Source organism: Triturus cristatus, unplaced genomic scaffold (genome assembly GCF_964204655.1).
Source record: "Triturus cristatus unplaced genomic scaffold, aTriCri1.1 SCAFFOLD_168, whole genome shotgun sequence".
Lineage (NCBI taxonomy): Eukaryota > Metazoa > Chordata > Amphibia > Caudata > Salamandridae > Triturus > Triturus cristatus.
The window spans coordinates 1,298,476-1,324,209 of NW_028187305.1; the positions used below are offsets into that span (position 1 = coordinate 1,298,476).

Sequence of the window (25,734 nt, forward strand, 5' to 3'; positions counted from 1 at the left end):
ACATACCACAGATCACCACAGCGCAAGCGCTGTAAGCTCAACCTAAAAATAGTCCCACAGAAAAAAACACTTAAGCAACCAAAGTATAAAGATACTTGTGCTTTGGAGTTGCCCTGCGGGAGGAAACTAAACACAAAGGTGGGACAAAGAAGGATTCACTATTAGCAACTACGCATTTGTAAAAGACAATGGAAGGAACAAATAAAAAAGCCAGGTGGCGGGCTGTAAGCCTACAGAGTGAACGCAGCACTTTGTACTATACCTGTATAATTGTACACAAGGTGCCTGCACACATTCTACTGTCTGCTTGGCGTCTGTATACTGCAGCGTTAGCATGTAACAGTACCTTCATGCTCTCCATGCAGCTAAAAAAAAAAAAACGTGCCCACATTTGCACATCAGGGCAGTTTGGCACTTGCATACGATCTATAGGTGTTTTGGAAGGTAACTGAGACTGCATACATATGTGCTTCATATGGGCAATGTTTGTAGTAATAGTAAGGAATTAGATGATGGCCCACAAAGACCATACACCAGGCCCAGAAATTGCCCCCTCACACTCTATTGCTGACATTGCAAAAAAATGTAATTTGGGGAAGCCATAAATTGGGGGTAAAGGTATGGAAATGGGGTAGAGTAACCAGGGCGGAGTCATAAAAAGCAGAGCCAGACAGTCAGCTTTTACTGTTTTTTTTTTTTAGCTCTGCTGCAAAGCAGCTAACACAAACAAAGGAGACATTAAATCTGTTCCGGCTCAATTGGTTAAAAAGGCTGCATTTAAATAATGCGTATGTGGTAAGACATGCTGCATATATATTTGTGTACCCAACAAATATCTGGGGATAAAAATATTGGTAAAATAACTCCTGTGGTTAGTGCATTTGCTGGAGAGATCAGTCACAATTTTGAATCATAAAGTAGCATAGCGAAATAATGCATCTCCAGATAGTTCCCAGCCAGGATAATACTCTAACAGGAGGGCTGATGGCCTTTTTTCTTGGGTCTAGCTTGAATTGAAAATGCACATTGCTGCCCCAAATAGAAAGTAGACAGTACGGACGCTGCTGAATATGTCCCAGTGTTTGCAAATTACACCAGGACAAATTCAGCATAATTCAAAGGGTCTGGCAAGATCCCCCTCATTTCCTGCACTGTCAGACCAGCCCTTCTGGCACTGCCAGACAGCCCCGTAGGCCACTCCGACCCAGCCACAAAGAAAAGAATTGTGCCTAACTTTTTTCCAAAGCCTGTATCTGGGGTGCCTCTACCTCCGAGACTTGACTGTAGCCCCTCCTCTCAGGACAAATATTAAAATATGAGGCTGAATTCCACTCTGACACTATGCACTGGTTTGAGCCCATCCAGAGTTTAATTCTTTACTGCCTGGGTTTTATGTTGGGAAGAATTTTTTGCCATTCTGGCAACCTGTTCTGAACACAAATACATGGGATAATTCCTATCTGCCCTCAACAGACAGAAAGAGTTCCCATACACAGTACCGACCAATTGGCTGGGGAGAAACCCTACACCCACTCAATGCCTAAATACACAAAGTCTAAAAGGAGGACATTGCCTTGACTCGACACAGACTCCTGCCTTGAGCATACAATGGTCAAAACTTTGCCATGTTTATCTCTGTCCAACTCTCCCCTGTTCAGTTTGCTTTCCAGCAGATTTACCCAACACGTATCATGGGGCTGTCTCTTCTCGGCACACACTGGTATGAGAAAGGGTGCTGGCTGCCCTAATCTGTGTAGTTTTTCCACCACTACTTTCCCAAGCCCAGTTCACAATCAGAGTCTTGCCAACGCTTTTATCACGTTGCTGCCCATTCTTGCTAGCCCTTTATTAGGGTGACACAATTTCTGCCAAATTTGAAGTGTACCACTGGATGCAGAGGAGGTTCTCTGTGTAGCGGTGTGGGAATCGACAGAAATTGCAGTTAGCATGAGCTGAAGCCATCCTGGTTGTCGCATCCATTTTGTTAGCCATGTGACTCTTCCGTCTTCACTGTTGCTTGCTTTTCTATTCTGCTTGAGTCATCAATTGTAGTTAACTCCTTCAGTACCGAGCCAGAGCAATGTGTGTGGTCAGAAAGGCCTGTAGCTGCTGGAATGCACCTGCTTTAGAATGTAACTGTCAGGTTATTTCAACTGATGTATGCAGTTCCGTTTCTCCTCCCACTCTGCTGACTAAGTAATGTTTGTCTGACCATGTTGGTCAATAGCTATCCCTGTGTGCGCCTGTACCTTCTATTTGAGTCTCCATGCTTACTTAGCTACAAAGTGGGTATAAAAGACCCATGGTTTCTGCATTCCATGTACTACCTCCTACAGTGCCCGAGGGTGCTATATTGATGTAGACCCACTCATGTGTGACTGATAAACTTGTTATTTGATATTTCAGCTTCCGTGTTATCTCTATTTTGTTGGTCTAAGGACCCGTGGACAAGATAAGGGTGACCCCTGCACCGGTGAGCCCCTAAAAAGGCTCATTTCCACAGCTGCTGTAGGTATGTGTACAGTATGGTCCAGGTACTGTCTACATTTGGCGATTGTGTCTTCAGGCGCTGCTAAAGGTCCAACGATTCGGGCTGGGATTGTGAGGGCACTCCAATTCTACCTCTCAGGCCACCTTGTCTACTCACTGAGACATCACATTAGTACAGCCTACGATTTCCTGTTACACAGAATTTATTCTTTGCCTGCTGTGAAAACATTCCACATTCAGTTCTTTTAAGTAACGAAACAACATAAAACACTTTATAAAAACTCCTAAATAAGTAAATAAATAAAAAAAATATTGCAGCATAAGGAGGAATAGTTTTGGTGTTTTAATCTGATAGAATGACTGTCGAAAGGGGCAACAAGGACTAGGAATTGTAGTTTGGTAACATCATACTTTGGTCCAACCATAAACGTTACTCACAGTTTGCAAGTAAAGAGCCCCAATCCTAGAATGCGCACCAGTGTCCGGAACAATGCCTCTCTCCCCATCAAGACAGGTCCAACCTTGCACCCCTTTAGAAAAAGATACACCGGTTTGAAGAGCGCCACATCACAATGCAATAACCACGCCCAGCTAAGACTCCGTTTGTTTGTGGACTGTAATGCTGCCCTTAGCCCTGTACAGCAAGCACTCCGCTGCCTTCTGGCAAGGTTCACGCCACTCAAATAAAACTCATATGTACAACACGTATAATGTTCGAATCATTAGTTTTCAACAGGAACTTGAGCACCTGAAATTCGGAAAGCGACTCAAACACACTCTTCTTAACTAGGGCCCGTTTTTAGTTCTTCTTAGCCACAACAGCATCACTTCAGCCCCTAAAATGGGTCTCCATATAGTATTTTATGTAATTGTAGTTCATCCACCCATTTATTCATTCCATTTGCCGGGATACACTTCTCAGGTTATGCACCATTAGCATTCCCATAGAATCAGGTAATTATTGATTTTAAAGACCACCACCTCTACAGAGAAAGGCAAACCTGGAATTGAAGATCACAAGTGACATTGCTGTTTGGAATGGCCTTGGGCTGCAGAGGTCTTGGAACAGGGTGAGAACTCACTGACGGCATGCAGATTTAGAAGTCATAAAGACCTGTCCTGACCGCTCACAAAGGACTTCTATCAGAAAGACACATTCAGTGGCTGACTGGAGGTAAGGGGGGCTGTCTCCAGTGAGGACAAAGACAACTCAGGCTTTTCAACAACAGTTGGGCTGAGAGTGTTGTCACTAGCTGAGATCAAGCCATGTGACACAGGGCCAAGAACATGTTTCCTTGGGTGCTGTTACTCAGATGGAGCAGCAGAAAGTTCTTAAAGGTTATTTTTAAGGCATTGTTACCAAGGCCGTAGGAGACACAAAGGGCCTCATGTAGGAAGCCAAATACCGGTCGGTAACGGCCGAAATTCGGTAAATATCCCGTTACCGACCGGTATTTAGGCTTTTGCGATGTAGGGGGCTGATTTCTGGATTCGGTATTTACCGAATCGGAAATTAAGAAATCGGTAAAATACCGATTCGGTAAATACCGAATCCTGAAATCAGATGTAGGGAGCACTTTAAAGAGTGACAATTAGTAATAGAAATTCGTTATTTACCACCAAATACAGGTTGGTGATAAATAACGAATACCTTGCAAAAAGTAATATTTTGCAGATTTAAGAGTGCCATGTGGCAGACATACATGCCCTTAGGGCATGTATGTGCGCCACATGTGCACACATGCAAGATTCAGGGGTGCAACAGGGTGTCAATGTGACACCCTGCCACCCTTGAATATGCTCCCCCCATTACCGAATCGGTATTTACCGATTCGGTAATGAGGCATACCTTCCCATTGATTCCTATGGGCCTCCAGGCCCATAGGAATCAATGGGAAGGTATACCTCATTACCGAATCGGTAAATACCGATTCATAATTACCAAATTTTTCCGATTCAGTAAAATTTACCGAATGATTACCTACATCACATTTACCGATTCATAAATACCGAATCTGTAAAATTCGGTATTTATGAATCAGTAAATGTGATGCTCCCTACATATGGCCCAAAATGTCTGGGGGGAGCACAGACAGCCAAGTGCCTGATTTGGTTCCAAGAGCCAAAGCATGAGTCGAGCCATCAATAGATGTAAATCAGGTAAGAAATGGTACAAAAAACTGTGAGATACTGTAAAATGAAATGCACTTTTCAAAAAAATTTCTAAATTAAGTACCTGATTGTCACTCAATTCAGTGATATTTACTGTATGTAAATATATGTAAATATATGCAAGTCAAGAATTCCCCCATGCACTAGCAACCTTGCCATGAGTTTAACAAAATGTGTCCGTTTATGTTGTCTAATTCTATAGCCTATATTGGTCCTAGATGAGAAGGAAGATGATTTTCTATTAAATATATAAGTAAGGTTCTGTATAGGATAGATCTTGTATGGAATTACTTCAATGAGCTCTCAAACTGGATAGTTAACAGAAAAATGTGCAGTGAAATACAGCAGTAAGACCTGGATTACATAATTTGATTAAGTGGGGATGCCGGGATTAGGGCCCATGATTCCTAGTCTCACACTATACACTGCAGAGACAGCCTTCTCTCTTCCACTTAGCGCCAAAGGTCAGTGCTTTGTATTCATGCATGAAAGTGTCCCCAAACTTTTTTCTCCAATGCTGATGGTTATGGTTTTAAAAGTGCACTGGAGCATCCTAACCAGACCCGATTGCCAGTACTGTCTCCCTAAAAGTGATGTATGTGAATTGGTAACTCCAATTGGCAAGGAATCTAGCCCCCTTAAAAGTCTCTGGTAAGTAGTACCAGTGGTACCCAGGGCATTTAGAATTAAAGGGTTCACCAGGGCCTGAAGCACTGGCTGTGCCACCCTGTGTGGCCCAAGTCAACAGATGACAGCAGTCCTGCCATTGCAGATTGCAGAAGCTATGCAAACTGCTCCAACTCAACTTTGCTGTCAAAATGAGTAGCATGGTAACAACACTATTTTTAATATATGTCAGTCACCCCTATGGTAGGCCTCTAGAGCCAAAAAGAGTTAAACAAACAGGGGTAACCCTATAACCCAAGGAACCTGGGCTTCATCAATATATAAGAACAATGGTTCCGTAGGGAGAAAAAATTATTTACAATAGAAATAAATCAATTAAACAAAACAACACAGCAAAAGATGATCTAGCAAATAATTAATCCTTAAGCAATGAATAATTATTCAAAAAACATAATAATTTATTTTTTTGTATTTCAAGTGAATTTTAAATCATTCATCAACTCCTTTGAATATGTACAAAAAATCAAAAAGGCTGTATATACAATGATATTTACAAAAAAACGACGCAGTGACAAAGTGAATAAAGTGACTTGATGTGATAGTGAAAATGTGAATATTTACAATATATGTATGTGATTATCAATAAAATACATAGAAAGTTTTGCAAAGATTTTTTGCAAAAGAGTCCGCAGCTGAATTCTGGTTAGGTAGTGATCCTTGTAAGGCACTGGTCCTAGTTTTTCGTGTATACAAGGAGTTCCGATTAGTACTGGACTGTGGAACCGTCAACGTTTCGACCCTATACCACCAGTTGTTCTATACAATCATAGCGGGTCTTCATCAGGACATGGGAGGTGTATAACAGCCTACATGAAAAGAATTTGGATCAGTTTCTTAGCTGTGTTAAAGATCTAAAAACAGGGAAGAAAAGAATTTTCCCAACAACTCACCTAATAGTAGGTGATATGGCAAATGTCCAGCAGTGTGACGTAGTTGCCGCTCACTTTCAGTCAGAAGAGACTACCTAATGACATGTGTGCACATTAGTAAGCATATGATAAATGTAGAGCTCAATTATATCACATTAGGGACATGTAAACATAATTTAATTTACCAGTGTTGTGGAAGATCTAAGTTCGTCTTCTCCTAGTTATTTGGTCATTTTCTTCTTTTTAATTCAGATTAATGAGCCAGGTTTGAATCACTAAAGACATAAACGCAGATAAGGGTACTCAGAATGATGAACGGATAGCTTAAATTAGGTATCAATGGAGATTTGTGGCCCACGTAATGGCTCACCTGACTTCCAGGTAGATACTCTGCTTTGCGGGAGGCACGGTTATCAGGATGCGATTTCGACTAGAAGAAACCATATATAACCCACATTAAATACCACTGACCTCATGTTGTCTGTAGCTATTTCAAAAACACCCAACTGTTAAGTCATAGTCTGTCCTAATTCCCTGCGTTGGCAAATTACCATGTGATCCTGTTGGAGAGAGAAGATTCAACCCCATCGGTGCATACGCGAACTAGGTAATGTATAATCAATCCTAAAAACATTTCTAAAGGTTCCAGCGATGAAACAAAACAATCGATACATAAAAGCACCAGGCATAGTATAATCGATCATGCAGCCATGTCTGCCGGTTCTAGCTACTCTATATCTCAAAAAAACCAATCGGTCAACGATAAAAATTAACTACTCTACGCATCACCCACAACTCCTGAAGTTGCTACTTTATGTTGTGGTTCATCGGGCAGTCCGTCTACAGCAAAACACCGGCTCGAATCCGGAGCATGCAGCAGCTAAATAGTAGCTGTTCAAAGATATGGCTCTCTAAATGACCGAACGGTCGAATTGGGAATTGCTAAACTTGTTACAAGGATTACTCAAAAAGCACTTCTAATCCGAACAAATTATTTGTGTAATAACCCTGAAAAAATGTCTTTGAGGGTTCTAGCGAGCGGTGCATAAAAGCACCCAGCAATATAAACTCGATCACATAAACATTTCTGAAGGGTCTTGTTATTCAGTGTCCGATAAGTTTATCAGCCGTCATTTGACGATAACTAACACCTGCTTAACAAGCGTCCCACATCTATCCTTAAAGAAAACTCATACCTGATATGTGAATATATTCTTAGTCTCGGGCAATCAGTCCGGAACACGCCACCAGCTCGAGTGCAGAGCGTGCAGCAGCTAAATAGTTGCTGTTCATAGATGTAGAAACAGGACTATCTCGAAGCCCAAACGATCGGGTTAAAAAATGCCAGATCTGTTAAAATGTTAGGCTGCATGGAAATTAGGTCGGACAGGGCCATGATTTGATTAATCAGACTTGTATTTATAGTCTGGCCCAAGTATTTGCGCAAACTGGTAACATTTAATAAAAATCAGCTTACGAACATTTCATTACAATGTGAAAATCAAAACAACATCTTTTTACATGCCTGAACGAAATCAAAATCATTGGTCGAACCAACAATACAATAGATTTTTTGAAAAAACAAATATTTGGAAAAACATCGTATTGCCATCATGATAAACGGCAGTTGTTCTAGATAGTGCACATAGTAGTGGATCATAAATTTCCCTCAGCCAATTCGAATGGACGAGTTTGAATATAGTATATAGGCATATAGTAGTTTCAATAAGATGAAGCACACGTGATGTTATTATATGAGGATTCTTCAACTTTGCGTCACACCTTGGTGACTGGAAAAACAAATGACGGCCATGGTGTATAACTTATAAAATATTATCAGTAGACTAACATGTTCATCCCTGTTAGTATGTTACTAAGATGGAATAACCATAGTATGAAGATGGTGTCATTAAATCTGTATTTTCAAATGTACATCGAGTCTTTAGACCAGGACTGAGAATCAGTACAATAATCATGACATGAAACTATGGATAGTTGTCAAAGAACCCACAAACTTATAGACAGGCGAAGTGGTAATCTATAACTACCTAAAGCATAACATTCCCAGTTGTTTATTAGTCTCCTCATTTTCATTGAGCCCTGTCTTTACAGAATCCAGAGAGTGGATCCATCTGCACTCCTTATAATTGAGCATGGAATGAATGTTACCACCCCTCAGATGCAGCCGCACCCTCTCAATTACAGTCCATCTCATACTGTCTGGTGGATGGTTGAGGTTTAGGAAATGGTCCACTAGGGGTGCCCCTAGTGTTCTGCATTTAATCCTACTCATGTGTTGCAAGATTCTGGCCGGCCGCAACACAGTGGAGGGAGTCGGGGGGGCCAGGTCCGGCCCCCGGGATATTCGCAGCAGGTCCGGGGCGTCAATGATCAGGATAACGGCCAGGCTGGGTGCGGAGCTCTCGGCTCACACGTCCATCTCCATCAGCCTCCAAGCCACGCCCTCCATATAAGTGCAAGCTTACATGTTCCGATAGTTGCATCTTTCTATTAAGGGCTACTATAAAAGTGTTCAGGGGGGCATAGCATAAAATAGGCTGCCAACGCCATTATGGTCTCACTGAAATATATATTGTTTGGCATCAGACAACTTGTCTCAAACCCAACATTTTCTAAATTCAGATTTTATAGGACATGCACCCAGGTGGCTACTTTAGAGGTTGCCTATGTGGTTGCCCCAGCCTTTTCTGTACCCTGGCTGCCAGCCTACAGCTGCTGCGGCCAAGACAGGAATCTAACCGCCTGCCAGAAGGTGTGAACACTCCCAAGAGTCAGAAACTAAGGCCTGTCTGGGAAGGAGGTGACACCTCTATCCCTGACAGGATGGCTAGTGAAGTGACACATCAAGGCTTACACTGCCTCAGATATTCATTCAGGCTGCTTCCCAGGAGGGAACAGCCAACCCCCTGACCAAGAGGTACATTTGCCTCCTGACAAGAAGACAAATTAGGTAGTCAGGAGCTGTACAACCCAAGAAGGCTAGCCATGCCCCAAAGGTGGGCTACCTGGTCTGTACAGCCAAGGAACATTTCTGCCATTTTTAAAAGAGGCAGAATAGTGGTTCTGTGTAGAAAGGGTAGTACACCTGCTCCAGATGTGGTCACCTCAGGGGCGGTTTAGCTGCTGGGGATAGTAGCCCATCGGCTACTTGCACCCACACCTCTAATACCCTTAACTATAGGATTTAAGGGGCACCCGTGGCACCCAACCTCAGATCCGATTCGACTTGCAACCAAGGACAAAGAGACGAGTCTGCTACTTCAGGACCTGCAGAAAGCAAAGGCGCGATACCCTCACCTGTGGCAACCACTCTGTAACTGCACAACAGCTTAATTAGTACTGCAAGAGAGCTCGGTTACTCAAGCAACAGGAACCCCTCTGGAGCCAAAGTAAACTCAGAACACCCTTGGACTAGAAGCACTAGTCCCTTGCAGCTACAAAACGTGCCCAGAACCAATAAATCACTGGCCATCAGTCCCGTCGAAAAGTAAATCTTCCAGTGAGTTGTGGAAAACGTAGTCCTAACCTCCAGCAAGTAACAGGAGGCTATCGTTTTCCCCCAGACTACAAGATGCCAAAATAATTCCATGTGGAGCATGCCGCTCCTAAGGCCTGTTGGTGGCCAGTCCTCCTACCGCTAACTTTGTTCTATGCTATGTCTTGAGGGAACCCTGCAGCATCTTCAAACCGCCACCTCAGTGGCCCTGTTGAGCGTTTGCATCCGTTTGTCCCCCGCACCGCCTAAGCGGTAATACCAGTTCCCCCGTGCCACCTGCTTCATCACCAGGGACAGCCAGAACAACTTTGCACCTGGGCCCTCCGAACCAGGTAAAATCGAAATGAATGTAGTGGCCTGGTCCTGGGACACACATCACCTTACCCACTAGTGGTTTCCACTAGACTCGACCGGTAAGTGACTGATTGTCACTAGTGTTTATCTCCACTGACCACCATGTTAAAGTTTTGCAGTACTGAATTATTTTTCATTCGAAACTACATAACTCCAGTTATACTGACCAGATTGTGTTTGTTTAGGTCTAAATTTATATAAATATCTACTTTATGTTTATAAATTGGTGTAGGATTTATTTTTAGTCATGTCAATTATTTATCGTCCGTGTTGGTACTCTGAAATGCTTAACTGCTCTGTGCCACAGTACCAGTACTGAGCTAGGGATTTATTAGTGGGAATCCAAAGAACCTATTTTGGGTTTTGAGAGAGTATTGCATAGTGAAATCTAACCAGCCTGCACAGAGGTGTAGCAGAGCAGCCAGACTGGCTGACTCCGGAGTGCGGGGCTCACGGTTCGATCCCCAGCGACAGCTCAGCATCATGTGAGCCTGGGCAATAGGTCACTTAATCTCCCCAATGGCCCCCAGAGCCTTGAAACCCACATGGGTGATATGTTCGTACTTTATTATTATTATTAAATTTTATAGAGCGCGTAGTCACCCGTGAGTATCCCAGCGCTAAGATCAGTACACCTGGGGGTAGTGGGGGCAAGGGGGGGGGAGGTTAGGAGTTAAGGGAAGAGGTGAGTTTTCAGTCGCTTTCTGAAACGCAGATAGTTAGGTTCTGTTCTCAGGTCGCGGGGTAAGGCGTTCCAGAGGCATGCGGTATGAACCGAGAAGCGTCTTCCACCAGTGCGTGCCTTCTTGACTCTGGGAGTGATGATGAGGTGTTCCTGATCGGATCGAAGGGATCTTGGGGCTTTATAAGGATTGATAAATTTTCCTAGGATCGGGGGACCTTTGTTTTGCAACAGTCTGTGAGCCAGGCAGCGGGCTTTGAACTTCACTCGTTCTCTAACCGGGAGCCAATGGAGGAGCTTCAGAGCTGGTTTGGCCGAGGCTCTGGCAGGAGTGTTGGTGAGGATCCGGGCAGCCGCATTTTGGATCCTCTGTAGCCTGTTCAGGGTTGCCTCAGGAGCGCCCAGATAGATGGAATTACTGTAGTCGATCCTGGATAATATTAGGCCTTGGATCAGCAGTTTTTTTGCGGTAGGAGGAAGTAAGGGCAAGATCTTTCGGATTGATTTGAGAAGCCCGAAGCAAGTCCCGGCTACTTTTTTTGCCTGTGTTGCAAACGATAGATCTTTTTCGAGCCAAATGCCCAGGCTCTTAACCTCGGGTTTCGGGTCAGGAGGCGGGCCTAAACAGGGTGGCCAGATGTTCTGTGACAGGGAGAGTCCCTTCTGACCCAGGAGGAGAATGTCAGTCTTTGAACCATTGAGTTTCAGATAGGACCGGTTCATCCATCCTTGTATCTGCGTAAGACAGTTGTAAAGGTCCGCAGGTTGTTGGCTTGGGTGAGATAGGGATACCACTAGTTGAGTGTCGTCGGCGTAGCTGACGATACTCACTCCGAACGGGATGACAACCTCCTCCAATGGGGACATGTAGATATTAAACAATGTGGGACTCAGGGAGGAGCCCTGAGGTACACCACATTGGAGGGGAATTTCGGAGGAGCGGGTGTTGTTCTCCCAGATCTGAAAGGACTGATGACCCAGAAAGGACGATAGCCAGTGTAGTGCTTTTCCTTCTACACCGACACTCCTGAGTCGGTGGATAAGGAGTTGGTGATTGACGGTGTCGAAGGCCGCACTGAGGTCGAGGAGGATCACTGCCACTGATCCTCCAGCGTCAAGAAGTGCTCTGGCCTCCTCCACCGCCGCAAGGAGGGCGATGTCGGTGCCCTGCCCTGGGCGGAATCCCGTCTGCGAGCTTTTCAGCCGATCATTAGTTTCCAGAAATTGTGAAAGTTTTCTGTTCACCAGCTTTTCGGCGACCTTACTAGTTCCTGGGAGGAGGGAAATTGGTCTGTAATTGGCCAAATCCGCAGGGTCAAGGGAAGGTTTTTTCAATAACGCCTTGACAACTGCCGCCTTCCAGCTAGAGGGGACAACTCCCTGTTGCAGCGAAGCGTTGATAAGCTGGGTAAGGGGGGGATGATCGTGGGTGCTACTCTCTTGAGGATACGTAATGGTGCGGGGTCCATGGGGGAACCGCTTTTGATGTTATTAAGCGTGCTTTCGACCTCCTCGGCAGTCACTTGTCCCCAAGAGGTGAGACAGGGTGAAATAGGAGTGTTATTGATCTCTTTTTCCTCGCTCGAGTTAGTGGTTGGAATTGAGTCGAGGATTTTCTGGATCTTATCCTTGAAGAAGTTAGCTAGTTTATGGCATTTTTCCTCGTCTGCCTTGGGGTCTGGTGGATTTCTGGGTCCGGGGTCAGGGACTTTAAGGAGTTCTTTTAGAATAGTAAAAGATTCCTTGCTTGAGCACGCGGAATTTCCTATTCTTTCTTGGAAGAATAGACTTTTGGTCTTTCGAAGGGTAATTTTATAAGTTTGTAGTGCGGTGTGGTACGCGTCCTTTTTTTCCTTAGACTTATCCTTCCTCTAGGAACGTTCCGTTTTCTTACATTCCTGTCGTAGGGACTTAAGCTCCGTAGTATACCAGGGAGCGGGGGTCACCCGTTTGGTATGTTTAAGAGTAGTAGTTTTGGGGAGAAGTTGATCCAATGAAGATGTGACCCAGAAATTAAACTGTTCATCGGCAATGACAGGATCGGCGGAGAGAGTGGGTCTGGAATTTGAAAGGGTAGTGGCCCATTCCTCTGGAACAAGCTTGTGCCAGCGACGATCGGTGACCCGAGTTTAGGAAGGTTGGGAGGGGGCTATGAATAGATGACAGGAGATAGGGATTAGGAAATGATCTGTCCATGGAAGAGGAAGGGGGGAACCAGTAGTAATGTCCGCGATATTAGTCAGGACGGGGTCCTGGAGATGTCCCTTGTCGTGGGTGGGTCCATTATTGACCAGCCGAATGTTAAATGACCTCAGGTCATGCAAGAGGTCCAGTGCTATGGAATCTGTGGGGTCTGTGAGGTGGAGATTGAGGTCGCCCACTAAGAGGAAGTTAGAGGCGGAAGAAGCTAGTTGTGCCACCGTTTCGGTGAAAGCGTTAATGAATTTCCCGGGTGTACCCGGAGGTCGATAGATCAACAGTCCTGTTATGGAGTGTGCCGGGGAGGTTTGGAGAGCGAAATGGCAACTTTCGCAGTCTTCAATGTTAGCATTGCTGGTTCTGCAAACTAGGTGTTCTTTGTGGATTATTGCCAGTCCCCCTCCTCTCCCTTTAGGTCTATGCAGGGTTTGGATAAGATAACCTGGGGGAAGGGTATTGACAATATCAAAATCTGAGCTGGCAGAAAGCCAGGTTTTTGTGAGAAACAATACGTCCAGTCCATGATCTTGTATCAGCAAGTTGGTTTCGTGCGCATGCTTGGGGAGGGAACGGCAGTTAAGAAGGCCCATCTGTAGTCCAGGCTTTACCGGAGTCTGGGCGACTGGGTTACAGCGTGCACAGTTGATATACGGTTTGCCTTCATCATGGATGTAGCGACATTCCTGATTTTTTTCCAGGTGGAGAGCCCGAAGCATGTCACTTGTGTACACCAGACGCCCAGGCGCCAAATCCGGCAGAGTTCCTGGGCCTGGGACCGGCAGGGCCCGGACGGGCCCAGACGGGCTTGCCTTAGGCGCGCCTTCGGCGCGCCCGCTGCGCGTACGTGAGGTGCACATGTTTTTGTATGCGGAGTGGGCGTGGCCTCGAGCGAGTGGGCGTGGCCACAGGACCGGCTCACTCGCTGCTGGCGACAATTACTTGGGCGTTTCCCGCTGCAGCGATTAGCTCTGCTGCTAGGCGGTGAGGGTGTGAAATGAAGCCCCCAGTCTACGTGCAATTGGGTGAAAAAGGTAGGTTTCCCAGTGAAAGTTTTTACACACAAGATAAAATTACAGCGCTAACTTTTTAAAAAACAATGCTCCCGGCTGTGCCTCAGGAGTACAATCCAACCAGAGCTCTCAATCGGCTCGGTTTTGTAGGCGGAGTGGGCGTGGCCTCGAGCGAGTGGGCGTGGCCACAGGACCGGCTCACTCGCTGCTGGCGACAATTACTTGGGCGTTTCCCGCTGCAGCGATTAGCTCTGCTGCTAGGCGGTGAGGGTGTGAAATGAAGCCCCCAGTCTACGTGCAATTGGGTGAAAAAGGTAGGTTTCCCAGTGAAAGTTTTTACACACAAGATAAAATTACAGCGCTAACTTTTTAAAAACAATGCTCCCGGCTGTGCCTCAGGAGTACAATCCAACCAGAGCTCTCAATCGGCTCGGTTTTGTAGGCGGAGGGCGCGTGGCCTCGAGCGAGTGGGCATGGCCACAGGACCGGCTCACTCGCTGCTGGCGACAATTACTTGGGCGTTTCCCGCTGCAGCGATTAGCTCTGCTGCTAGGCGGTGAGGGTGTGAAATGAAGCCCCCAGTCTACGTGCAATTGGGTGAAAAAGGTAGGTTTCCCAGTGAAAGTTTTTACACACAAGATAAAATTACAGCGCTAACTTTTTAAAAACAATGCTCCCGGCTGTGCCTCAGGAGTACAAATAGGAATTATTATTTACTACACAATAATCCACTTTCCTACAGTTCAGTTGTTTGATTAGTATTGGGAGTTCATAAAACACACTTATCACACCTTAAATCAAACTCATACTATACACGAATATACAGATGTGTGCAGTGATACAATTGCTAGACAGAGTGATTTTAGGAGCAGTTTGAGGTTATGATAAGGGAGATTTATAAAGCGCACGTACACCAACAGGTCTCTTGGTGCTGGGTTAGGAGGCCACCAGTGATAAGGGTCTGTGTCTAGCTATATGCATGGGTGAAGAGCCATGCTTTCAGCTTTTTTCTGAAACACATGTAGTCTGTTTCTTGTCTGATGGGAATGGGCAATGAAGTGCAAAATTGGGGTCCTTGTATGGAAAAACGTGAACCTCCTGTCCGTTTACGTCTGAATCTAGGGACCACAAATAGATTCATTTGCGCAGATCTGAGAGTGCGCTTCAGGGAGGATCTGTGAATCCTAGAGGATAGGTATTTGGGGCCTGTTTAAAAACAAGCATTTGCAATGCAATAGGTCTCGCATTTGCAAGAGTTTGAGCTATTGGCATTGTAAATAACAATGCCTTTATTTATGCGTTTTGAATACTTGCAAGAGGTGCGTAAACACACACTCTGTACTTAACAAATTATCACAATCTAACTCATTAATACTTTCTTAATAAGTTAACCCATAAGAATCCACGTTACCTGCCTTATGTGAAGGCAGGCCCTTTTCTGCCCTCACTCATTCTCGCAGGACTAACATCCCAAATGTCCAACGATGTCACTACCAAAACATTTGGTTTACAACATACAAATCTTCCTTCTGGTAGCTCTGAATAATTCACTCGGCCATGTCAGGTATGGATATTTTTCAATTTAAATCAAAATGCCAATTCACCATTTTCAGCTCCTCGTGGGCCCTTGTGGTTCATAAGTAATTAGCAGTTGCACATGTTGGGATCAGCTTTTGCCTCTAGATACTTATTCAATTACTGCACTGCATTTGCAACAAGCATTTACAATGCAATGGTCTCGGCAATATTATAGGTAGAGCTATTGGTATTGCTCATTATTTTTTTATCATTTTTGTATCCCTAAATAAATGGCATTGTCATTTCTATTGGCATTAGCTTTTTTTTGCATATGTGATACCTATTGCATTAGCAGAGAGATAGTGAGAGAGAGAGAGAGAGTGGGGTATTGAAATAGAGAGTGAGGTAGTGAGCGAGAGTGAGGTAGATAGAGAGTGAGGTAGTGAGATAGAGAGTGAGGTAGATAGAGAGTGAGGTAGTGAGATAGAGAGAGTGAGGGAGAGGAATGTTGTGAGGTAGTGATATATAAGCATAGAGTGATGTTGTGATGTAGTGAGATAGAGAGAGAGGTAGTGAAAGAGAGAGTGAAAGTGAGTTAGTGAGATAGAAAGAGTGAGGTAGTGAGATAGAGAGTGATTGAGGTAGTGAGAGAGAGTGACGTTGTGAGGTTGTGAGCTAGAGAGTGAGGTAGTGATGTTTTGAGAGAGAGAATTTGTGAGATAGTGAGGTAGTGAGATAGAGTGGAGTAGTGAGGTAGAGAGAGTTATGTAGTGAGAGAGAGTGAGGTAGTGAAACAGTGATGTAGTGAGGGAGAGGGATGTTGTGAGGTAGTGAGATGTAAGCAGAGTGGTGTTGTGATGTAGTGAGATAGAGAGAGGTAGTGAAAGAGACAGTGAAAGTGAGTTAGTGAGATAGAAAGAGTGAGGTAGAGAGATAGAGAGTGAGCGATGTAGTGAGGTAGTGAGAGAGTGAGGTAATGATCTTTTTAGAGAGAGAAGTAGTGAGATAGTGAGGTAGTGATATAGAGGGGAGTAGTGATGTATAGAGAGTTATGTAGTGAGAGAGAGTGAGGTAGATAGAGAGTGAGGTAGTGAAAGAGTGAGTTAGTAAATGTGAGAGGTATTTTCTGACGTAGTGAGATAGAAACAGTGAGTGATGTTGTGAGATAGAGAAAGACTGAGGTAGTGAAAGAGAGAGTGAGGTACTGAGGGATGTTGTGAGGTATTAAGATAGAAACAGAGAGTGATGTAGTGAAGTAGTGAGATAGAGTGAGGTAGTGAAAGAGTGAGTGTAAGTGACTTAGTGTATTTGAGAGAGAGAGAGTGAGGTAGTGAGATAGAGAGAGTGAATTAGTGAGTTAGAAAGAGAGAGTGAAGTTGTGAGGTAGTGAGAGAGTGATGTAGTGAAGTTTTGAGAGTGTGTTGTGATATAGTGAGGTAGTGAGAGTGAGATAGAAATAGATAGTGATGTAGTGATAGAGAGTGAGGCAGTGAGATAGAGAGAGAGTGAAGTTTTTAAGTAGTGTGTTATAGTGAGAGATAGTTACTGTGGTAGTGATATTGTGTTGCTGTGAGAAAGAGAGAGTTGAGTAGTGAGTTAGAGAGTGAGGTAAAGAGTTAGTGAGAGAGAGTGTAGTATAGTGAGAGATAGTGAGGTAGTGAGAGATAGTGAGAGAGAGAGTTAGGGAGAGAGAGTGACGTAGTGAGAGAGCCAACCCCACACACATACAGAACCACCCACACAGAGCCACACACATACAAAGTGTATCCCCCAGACATACATACAGAGCCACACATACAGAGTCAGCCAGACACAGATAGAGAGCTATCCACACAAATATTCAGAGCTACAGACATCCACATACAGAGCCACTGACTTACACATACAGAGCTGGCTAGAGAAATAGACATGTCCGTCAGGCACTGCTGCACCGCCTTAGCATCGCCAGTCCACGTGCCCCTCTGAGGCCCGACATCCTCCATGATGGAACTAAGCCTGGGAAGAGAGAGTAAACACGGTGAGCCATTCGCCATTCCCCGGCCGGTGTGCCACTCCAGGGCAGCTGCCCCGGCCAACTATCCACGCATGGCATCACTTTCAAACAAACAATTCCTATAGTTCGTTGCATTGCACGGGTGAAGTTGCGAAACAGTGCAGGGTAACAACATCAAGTCAATGCGTCAGGCACACAAAATGCAGAAGAAGCAGATTGTTTGGGATATTTTAATGGGAATACGGTATAGGTAATAGGAATTTCAGTAGTATGTTCAATGTAACACGTTGTGTCCCCATTATTGCATTTATGAATAATTTGCACATCTTTGATTTCGGTGGCATATCGGAGAGGAGTGCACAATGTAGGAGGTAGACCCCCGGAGTGTACAGACGGGAGGGTGCCCCCCCAACACCCCTTGTGTTCTAGCCATTTTTCATGAATCATGCCCAATGTAGAACTGCCGATGGACCTCTTTTAAACAGCTACACATTGTAAGTGTTTAAGCACGCGCGCTCCCAGTGTTAGAAAAGCGCGCACGTGGACCTCAAGTGATCTGTCAGTTTCTTGGCATCTGCCAACTAACCATTAGCCCGGGAGTACGGAGAGTCGATCCTGCGGATTACCATAATCACGCGCTTTCCCCAGTGGTATGTATTCTAACTAGGGAGCAGGGCTTTTTGTGAGAGCTACGTGCTCATTCTGATGAGGGTGGTGAAAGCCTCGCCCTGCACGGGAGCAGAAGCGGTGTCTGACCGGAGCTTCTGCGCCGTTTGCGCGAGCCGGGCTGCTAATACTTACACTGCGCCATGTGGCTGCCGTGTGACAAGCGCTGTCACAAGGCACGCTCCTCCGCTCTACTGGCGTAGAAGCCGGATTGACAGAGGTAGGCAGGTATGTGGAAGCTCGTCTGCAACTGAATGACACCGAGAATTAGTAGCACTATATAGAACAGGGCATCCTCTGATTTTAGCGCTTTATTTAATGTTCGGACTTTACAACTATTGTCTAGCTTCGGAAACAGGATCGTTTTAACAACTTCTTTATAATTATCCTAATGTCTATTGTAGGGCCAGGGTATAGGGATGTACGCATTCGTTTTGAGACCTACATGCTTCAGTGCATTCTGACACAATCTAGACGAGAGTGCGCGGCCTTGCGCGGAAACAAGCAATCACGCCTTGTTGTGGGCACTGAAAGCAGGGCTGGAAACGGCGATACATGTAGCAGGACTGCAGAGAGCGTGGCACCCACAACTCGACCGCACTCGAAAGAAGTGGGGAAACTGCAATAAAGGCAACACCGCACGGCTTCATTAGCACCTTCAAACCAAGGGAGCAGAGAGCAGGGGGAGAGGACAAGCACACCACTGCCTTTCTCCGAGGCGAAGCAGAAATGCCTCGGAGAAACGCAGCGGCGGTTTCAGATTCGGGTGCGTGTTTTTCTTTTCTCTCCTCTTGCCATTGGCTGGAGGAGAGAAAAACACGCCTAAAAAAGGGCGTGGCTAAAAAGTGGAAAGAAGAGCACGGAACACGCCCCCGAATCTGAAAAAGACGGAGCCTATTTGGAGGGACGGCTCTCTCCTCAAATAGCTGCCCTCCGTTTAGGAAGCCAGCCAATGGAGGAGAAGCAAAAAGAGAGGCGGGCTAAATGGCCACTCTAAGAATCATTAAATCTCCGGACTTCCGGTTCTGCCTTCGGCAGACCGGACGGTCCCTCGACCTAAAAAGGTAAGAAAGATAATCCCAAATTCCCTCAAGTCATTTTAGAGTACGGCATGGCCACCGGACAAAAAGCATTTATCAAATAGGCTTGGAAAAATATACATGGGAGGGGAATGGAAGGTGTAGAGTTCATATTATTTGGAGGTGAATCTGGAGCGCTTATAGTACAGAACAATGAATAGCTTTGGAGGCTATTTCCTGACTCTACTAAGGGCACCATAAGGCTTTCAAGATCAGGTGTCATTACATGGGGAGATCAGTGAGAGCCACGTCAAAGGAGGTACTGAAGGGGGTTCAGGAGAGCAGCCGGACAACAAATTGTCGGAAACATGTTTTGTCTTCCTATGTAAAAGTAGTGTTTAGTAACTTCATACATAATCCTGAATGTAGAAACAATTTAATCAACTATGGTGGTTGTTTTATTCTCGTTTCCAGCTTCCTGTTAAGCTGAATATGGTTGCTAATTATCTTTTATCTTTTACTGTACTTCTTTGATGTTTTGTATTATACACAAGTTGGACTTTAAGCTTCCCGACGTGTGTGTGGGTTTTGTTTTAACAGAAAGTTGTCAAAATTGTAACATTGGTTCAAAATGGGTGTTAAAGGAGGGACATAATGAAGAAAAGTGAGAGAGGGGTGTGTCTGTAGTAAGGATGGGTAAGGCCGCCAGATTAGTCCATGTGACCGGAACACTATATTTCCCAACTTAATATGTATCTAAGTCTCTTGCTGTGTCTCTTCTTCCACGGTGTGTCCAGTATGCTGTGACTGTTGGTCTGCAGTGTGTTCAGTGTGGTCTTGTTACTCTGACCACATCCACCGACATTAAACATGTCTCCACTTCAAGTGCCTTCAGATGGTTGGTGGAAGCAGGTCACACCCAGCACAACCCCACTATATGATTATATTTGAAGTGAAACAGTGAAGCTGAGGAGTAAAACCCCTGCAGGTCTATTGGACGGATTGGCCTGCGTGTGGAGCGGTGCAGCGTGTGGTTCACTCCAGAGGTGGCATTCTTACATTTTGAAAGAGAGGGCTGCCTACTACTCATATATTCTGAACTAGAATCTTCTGCCGTCATGCAGTAGTGACCATGGTATGCAGGGGCATTATTTACGGATCTCCTGGACTATTCTTTCTGCCAATAACATCACAGTGAGTTAAAACACAAGCACATTATGGTAACAATTATTATCTTAGCAGGATTCGTTGTTATCATGCTAGGAGCTAACCCGACCACATGCCGGGCCAATTGTATCAAGGATAAATGACATTTAGGCTACCAGACTGCTACACATGCCTGCAGCTGATTTTGAAAGATTGAGCTTACCCATCAACCCACAGATCAACCGGAGGTGCCACAGACGTTTCCAGAAGGGGCAGTAATACCAGTCCGCCCGCACCATCAGCAGTAAACCTTGGCATTACAACCAGGAACACTGCAGCTGATTAGCAATGCAGAAACATGGTTAGGCGGTGCTGCTTCTGGAAAAAACTGAAGTGACTTATTGCATCCACAGCCAACCATAAGCCTGCTAAGAAGAGCAATGCCACAGTTAACAAATGGCAAGCGGCAGGAGAAATTACCCGGGAGTTTCACCCCGATACAGATTACTTGAAGTCTCGGAGAGACAGCACATGCAAGCTGCCTAGGCGAGACCTAATGATACAACCTATTTTGAACATGGATTGCTGCTCCACTAGAAGCCAGTAAAGTTCCTTCATCAGAGGTTTATAATGGTAGCGCCTAGGTTGTGGATAAATGATCCTGGCAGATACCTCAATGGCCTCAATTAATTTACAAAGAGGTCTTGTGGCCCCCACAGAGTTACCTCCTCTGGTTACAGTACTACATATGCTGCATGGCTTCAGAAGAACTTGATTGGTTTCATTCATGCCAACCCTCCCAAATCAGGTGGGAGACTAACAATTTTAAGTCTAGTCTCCCGCCTCCTGATTCCTGCATGCAAAAACCCGATTCCTCTGCGAGCTTCTGACGGCAGGCACTGGTCTTGAAAAACTCAGATTATACACGGACAGTAACATGCTCTTGCAGGCAAGTGCACCACATTCTTGTCACGCTCTCTCTGCCTGCCATAGCGCTTTCTCAGTGGTCTTGACAGGTAAGGAAAAAACATATATTTGCATTTCTCACATCCAATCCGGCAGCAGCACACTTGCAAGTCCCATACATGCCAATGACCCTATGCAGACTGCAATACAAGTTCTACCACCTTCTTCTTCTAAAATGTTGCAATGTATGCTGTTTGCAACAGTTTGTTCTGCAGCGGTAGTACCAACAGAGTTGTTTTTTTAGGCTTAGAGAATCATGCATCGAAAAAAAATGAAATTGCATCATTTTCTTTGCAAGGTTTCGAGGATTGCAGAACAGTTGGTGCATGTAAACATGCACAGGATTTTGTTTTTTCACTCGCTCAAATGAAGCACGGGGCGTCTTTTCAGATTTCAATTCAACGGACTGAAAAACAATACTCCAATTCAGTTCATCAACGTGTTCGTACGGTACAAAAGCAGAAACTCCATGGAATCCGTGCTCATGCAAATCGGATTCAATCACTGGAGCGGCTCGCTTTTGCATACACTTTGCAGGCACGTTTTTAGGTCTCGCTGAGCCCAGCACATGCGCTGGCTCGGAGAGACATTTTGGAGGTGAGTTTTCAAAGTGCTGCTGGCTGGCCTAGCGCTTGCGTTCACACGCGAACGGCTAGCCTTCAGCAGCACTTTGAAAACTCGTGCTTTAGTGCGTCATCGCGATCACTTTGGCTTTCAGAGCGATCGCAATGACTTTCGCTTTTACGGGCGCGCGGCATTACTTTTACTGCCGCGCGGCCAATGCTTGTTGTCTTTGGTATTCAGCCGTCCTGCGCCATTTCTTGCCTGACCCCTGACGCTCTCTCTGCCAGGAACAGGCGCATGCCTGCACAGAGATCTTAAACCAGCCCCCGGCGTGCAGAGGTACCGCGGGTATGTAGCTCTTCTGACAGGGGCCAGGCCACCATCAATGCGCAGGGCTCACACGCACACTCAAGTACATCGAAGAAACAGTCTTTCACAGCCTGTCACACTGCTCGCTCCATAAACAACGTGGCGCCCAGTGCACAGGGCAGGAGATAGCAAAGGCTCTGCTTGGAATGATTCATGTGAGTCCAGAGCACTGGTGGGGTCACTTGGGCATCAGACAGATGGGTGTTGCTCAAAGCTGTCACCCCACACCGCAGCAAAAATTCAATGTACAGCCTCAGAAAACAAAGTGCTCAGCAATGAATAACTGCCCATGATGGGATGCCCCCTCGCAGTGACTGTACAGCCAACGAGCTTTACTTGTGACAACCTTAGAATACATCGCCTTCAGGGCAGCACTGGCAGCCTGGTATTGGGCTCAGGTTCAAAGCTTCGCAGCCTCCTCAAGCTGCGAGTAACGGGAAACAGTGAATAAAAACTAGAGATATACCGGCTCGTGCCAGCGGAGTAAGGACCAGGGGCCGCATTACAATAAGTGCCCCTGGAGCGGGCCTCCGTTTTACAAATACCCGAGCAAGATATTTTGTAATTCTCACGAAATGCTGTTCGTCCCAAGTGAGCTTAGGCAGTGCATGCACTTGCCAAGTTTGATTTTAACATGTGGGATTCTAGATTTTTTTTTTTAAATTGCCTGGGCAGCTGACCTGAGAGGCGTGCGAGGCTACTGCTCCCCCAGCCCTCCCAATCCCAACTCTCTCCCCCACCACTCAATTCAGCAGCGCATCACTCCTCTGCAGAAACCCAGCACCGCACCTACACACCGACCAGCGCATGCCCAAAGCACCGAGCAAGATATTTTGTAATTCTCACGAAATGCTGTTCGCCCCAGTACACTCCACTTAATTTTAGTAGGAGGAAAAACAGTGCGACAACCCCTGCAAAAAGCAGCAGAAAGTTGACGAAATGCGACACTTTTCCCTCCTCCCCCACGTGAGCATTACCACCTAGAATAGCTGAAGAGCCAACTCCCCCATTGTATCAGGGCCCTACATGCTGTCAGTGTGCATTTCAGCATCACGGGACTGCATTATTGTCCCATCTGCCTTCACCTTATCGCTCATGGGTTGTGCAGCATCCATGGTATTTTAAAAACGCGCTGTAGCGTACTTTAATATGCCTCTCTACAGTTTCTCATCTATCTTTCCAGTCTTTTTATTTCATTTGTCACTGTTTTTTACCTCTCCAATCTATCTCCCTTCACTGGCTCCTCACCCGCCCCTTCACCCTTCCGCTCTCTCACTCCCACTCTCTCCTTTCGAGGTTTCCTGTCTGCACCCAAATGCCAGAAGAGCTATGCCATATTTGTAGGAAAGGTGTGTTTTTCTTCAGCTGGGGAGTAACAAGGCCTTCTGTGTCTCTATTGATCATAATAAATGAACCACACTTGCGTAACAGGCATAAACCTTGTACTAGTTCAGCGGCCCACAGCTTGTTTCAAAGCAGGTAATGTTTATAAAGAACTAAACTCAATGTCCACAGGTCTGTTTTTAAGAAACCATGAAAATGCAGCCAACTCTTTCTGCTCTTTTACTTTGCTTAATACAACCCATGTTGACCTTCAAGCTGTGTAAGGGAGTCTGGAGAAGTACGGAATAGGTAAATGTTGTAGAATGCCAAAATGAGGCGCCACAGTGAACTACTTTTACAACGTTTTTATACTATCATTTCTTTGACGTTTTGTTGTTTTCTGCATGCTGGTAGTGTTTGTTTACACAGTAGTGAATAACTTACTTCACTCATGTGTTTAGGTACCACTAATGCGATACTTTTACCCACACTAAAATTATTTTTGCGGGTCATGTCTGTGTAAGAGCTTGTGATGATTTTTAAAGTGTCCGTTTATAAACCACTTTCATGTATATGCAACATACGATTTCCATCAGCATTACAAAACCGAACAAACACAATGCTCATAGACCATGTCACCTATGAGACGCCAGTCAGTGTTGGTTCTTAGTCAGAAGACTTGCATTATAAGATTTGATTTTTTTTTGTTAGTTACCTTGCAATTAGCAGATAGATGCCCACGCATGCAAAGTGTGCTTGGTTAAAAGTCCAACTGATTGGTTCAAGTATAGGACCTCAAGATTGGCCAGTCTCAGAGGCACATATTTCCCTCATTCTTTTTGTTGGCTTTTCAGTGCAGAATATCTGCATATGGGTGGGGAAAGCAGAACTTCCAATACCAGGCTACCAGGAAGTACAAAACAGAATTTGAGACAAATGGACTAACACGTAGGCCAAATGTTTGTATGAAGTAAAAAAAAGCATTGACATAGCCAATAGGTCTCGCATTTGGGACCTTATAAGTGTTTAGTTATCCACCACAATATCCTTGGTGCAACAACATCAACTGTTGCATGGCTAAACACTTATAAGGTCCCAAAGGCGAGACCTATTGGCTATGCCAATGCTTGTTAATTCCTTCAGTCTAGTCTGCAAAGGTGCAGAAAAGAACCAACGAATGATAGGGAGCTGCATTCTTTGAGGCGGAGAAGGAACAATAGCCTACAAAAACCACCGCTCTCCTCCGAAAACAGATTCCCAAAGAGTTACTGAGCACGTACACATAAACAATTCCAGTAGTTTCATATATTATGTCCCATAAAACGAGACTGTCCTTCAATTATTATTTTTAAGTGTTACCTTTGTTGACAATAAGAAATCCCATCGTGGGATAACAAATATTTGGCTAAAACTGAAAAGCGTCGGCATCCTGCCAGATCCAGTCTCTAACTCCACACTTTACCTGCCACCCGCAGGTCATCTTCAGAATATCCGTGTGTGATTCTGCATCGCTTCCGGGTCTGCAGGGTCAGCGAATGGGAGAGCTCATTTCTTGTGACTGACAGGGAGTTGGAAACGTAACGTTCGCTCCGGAAGAAATAATAACGGAAGTTATCGCCCCAGTGCTTGATCCCTGCGAACATTACAGTGAATCCATGAATAATGACTAGAGGACAGCCAACCAATGAGAACGAGTGTGCATCGGTCTCCTCTCCGGTCCTCTCCATGGCTGTGTTCAATGTGAGATGAAAGATATCGAGGACGGACATTGGACGTTGCCCTGGTCCAATGAGCAGAAGAGTTTGGCAGTTTACTTTCTGGCTATGAACGGTTCCTTCATTTTTGCAGTTTTATATAGCGCGAACTCGACCCGAAGGCATCAGAGCGCTTTACACAGGCACCTGTTACGTCACAGAAGGACACCGTCCTTTTTGGTAGGCATGGGGGGAAGGGGGGAACAAGTGATTTACCCAGAGTCACAGGAAGCTGAGCTCACACCAATGGTATTTTTGTCCCGTGACGCACCGGCAGCGTAAGGGGCTTGTCCAATCTTTGGTCAACATCGCAGGCGTTTCAGGAAGTACGGATGATAGGAGGCTTGCTATTGGAAGTTTTGTTGGTCCAATGAGTTCACACGGCGGGGAGTTTCCTCTCTGGTCCGCAAGTCCTGTTAGTGCAGAATGTCGTGGA

General features: G+C 45.3%; 1 protein-coding gene across 23 annotated transcripts in view; it reads right to left on the minus strand.

Moving 5' to 3' along the window:
• Positions 1-25,162, minus strand: part of LOC146771980 (stAR-related lipid transfer protein 3-like) — a 134,528-nt gene extending 109,366 nt beyond the window's left edge. For 3 of the 23 annotated variants that reach the window (XM_085640261.1, XM_085640268.1, XM_085640246.1), the window contains exons 1-2: positions 24,904-25,050; positions 17,379-17,493 (exon numbers count right to left, since the gene is read on the minus strand). The gene's annotated coding sequence lies outside the window, so the exon portion shown is untranslated. Of the gene's footprint in view, positions 1-2,928; positions 3,021-6,239; positions 6,314-6,403; positions 6,494-6,588; positions 6,649-17,378; positions 17,494-20,545; positions 20,681-24,903 lie in introns of those variants that run through there. The other 20 variants (XM_085640252.1, XM_085640255.1, XM_085640247.1 and 17 more) reach the window with 17 other exon arrangements.
• Between the last annotated feature and the right edge of the window lie 572 nt (positions 25,163-25,734).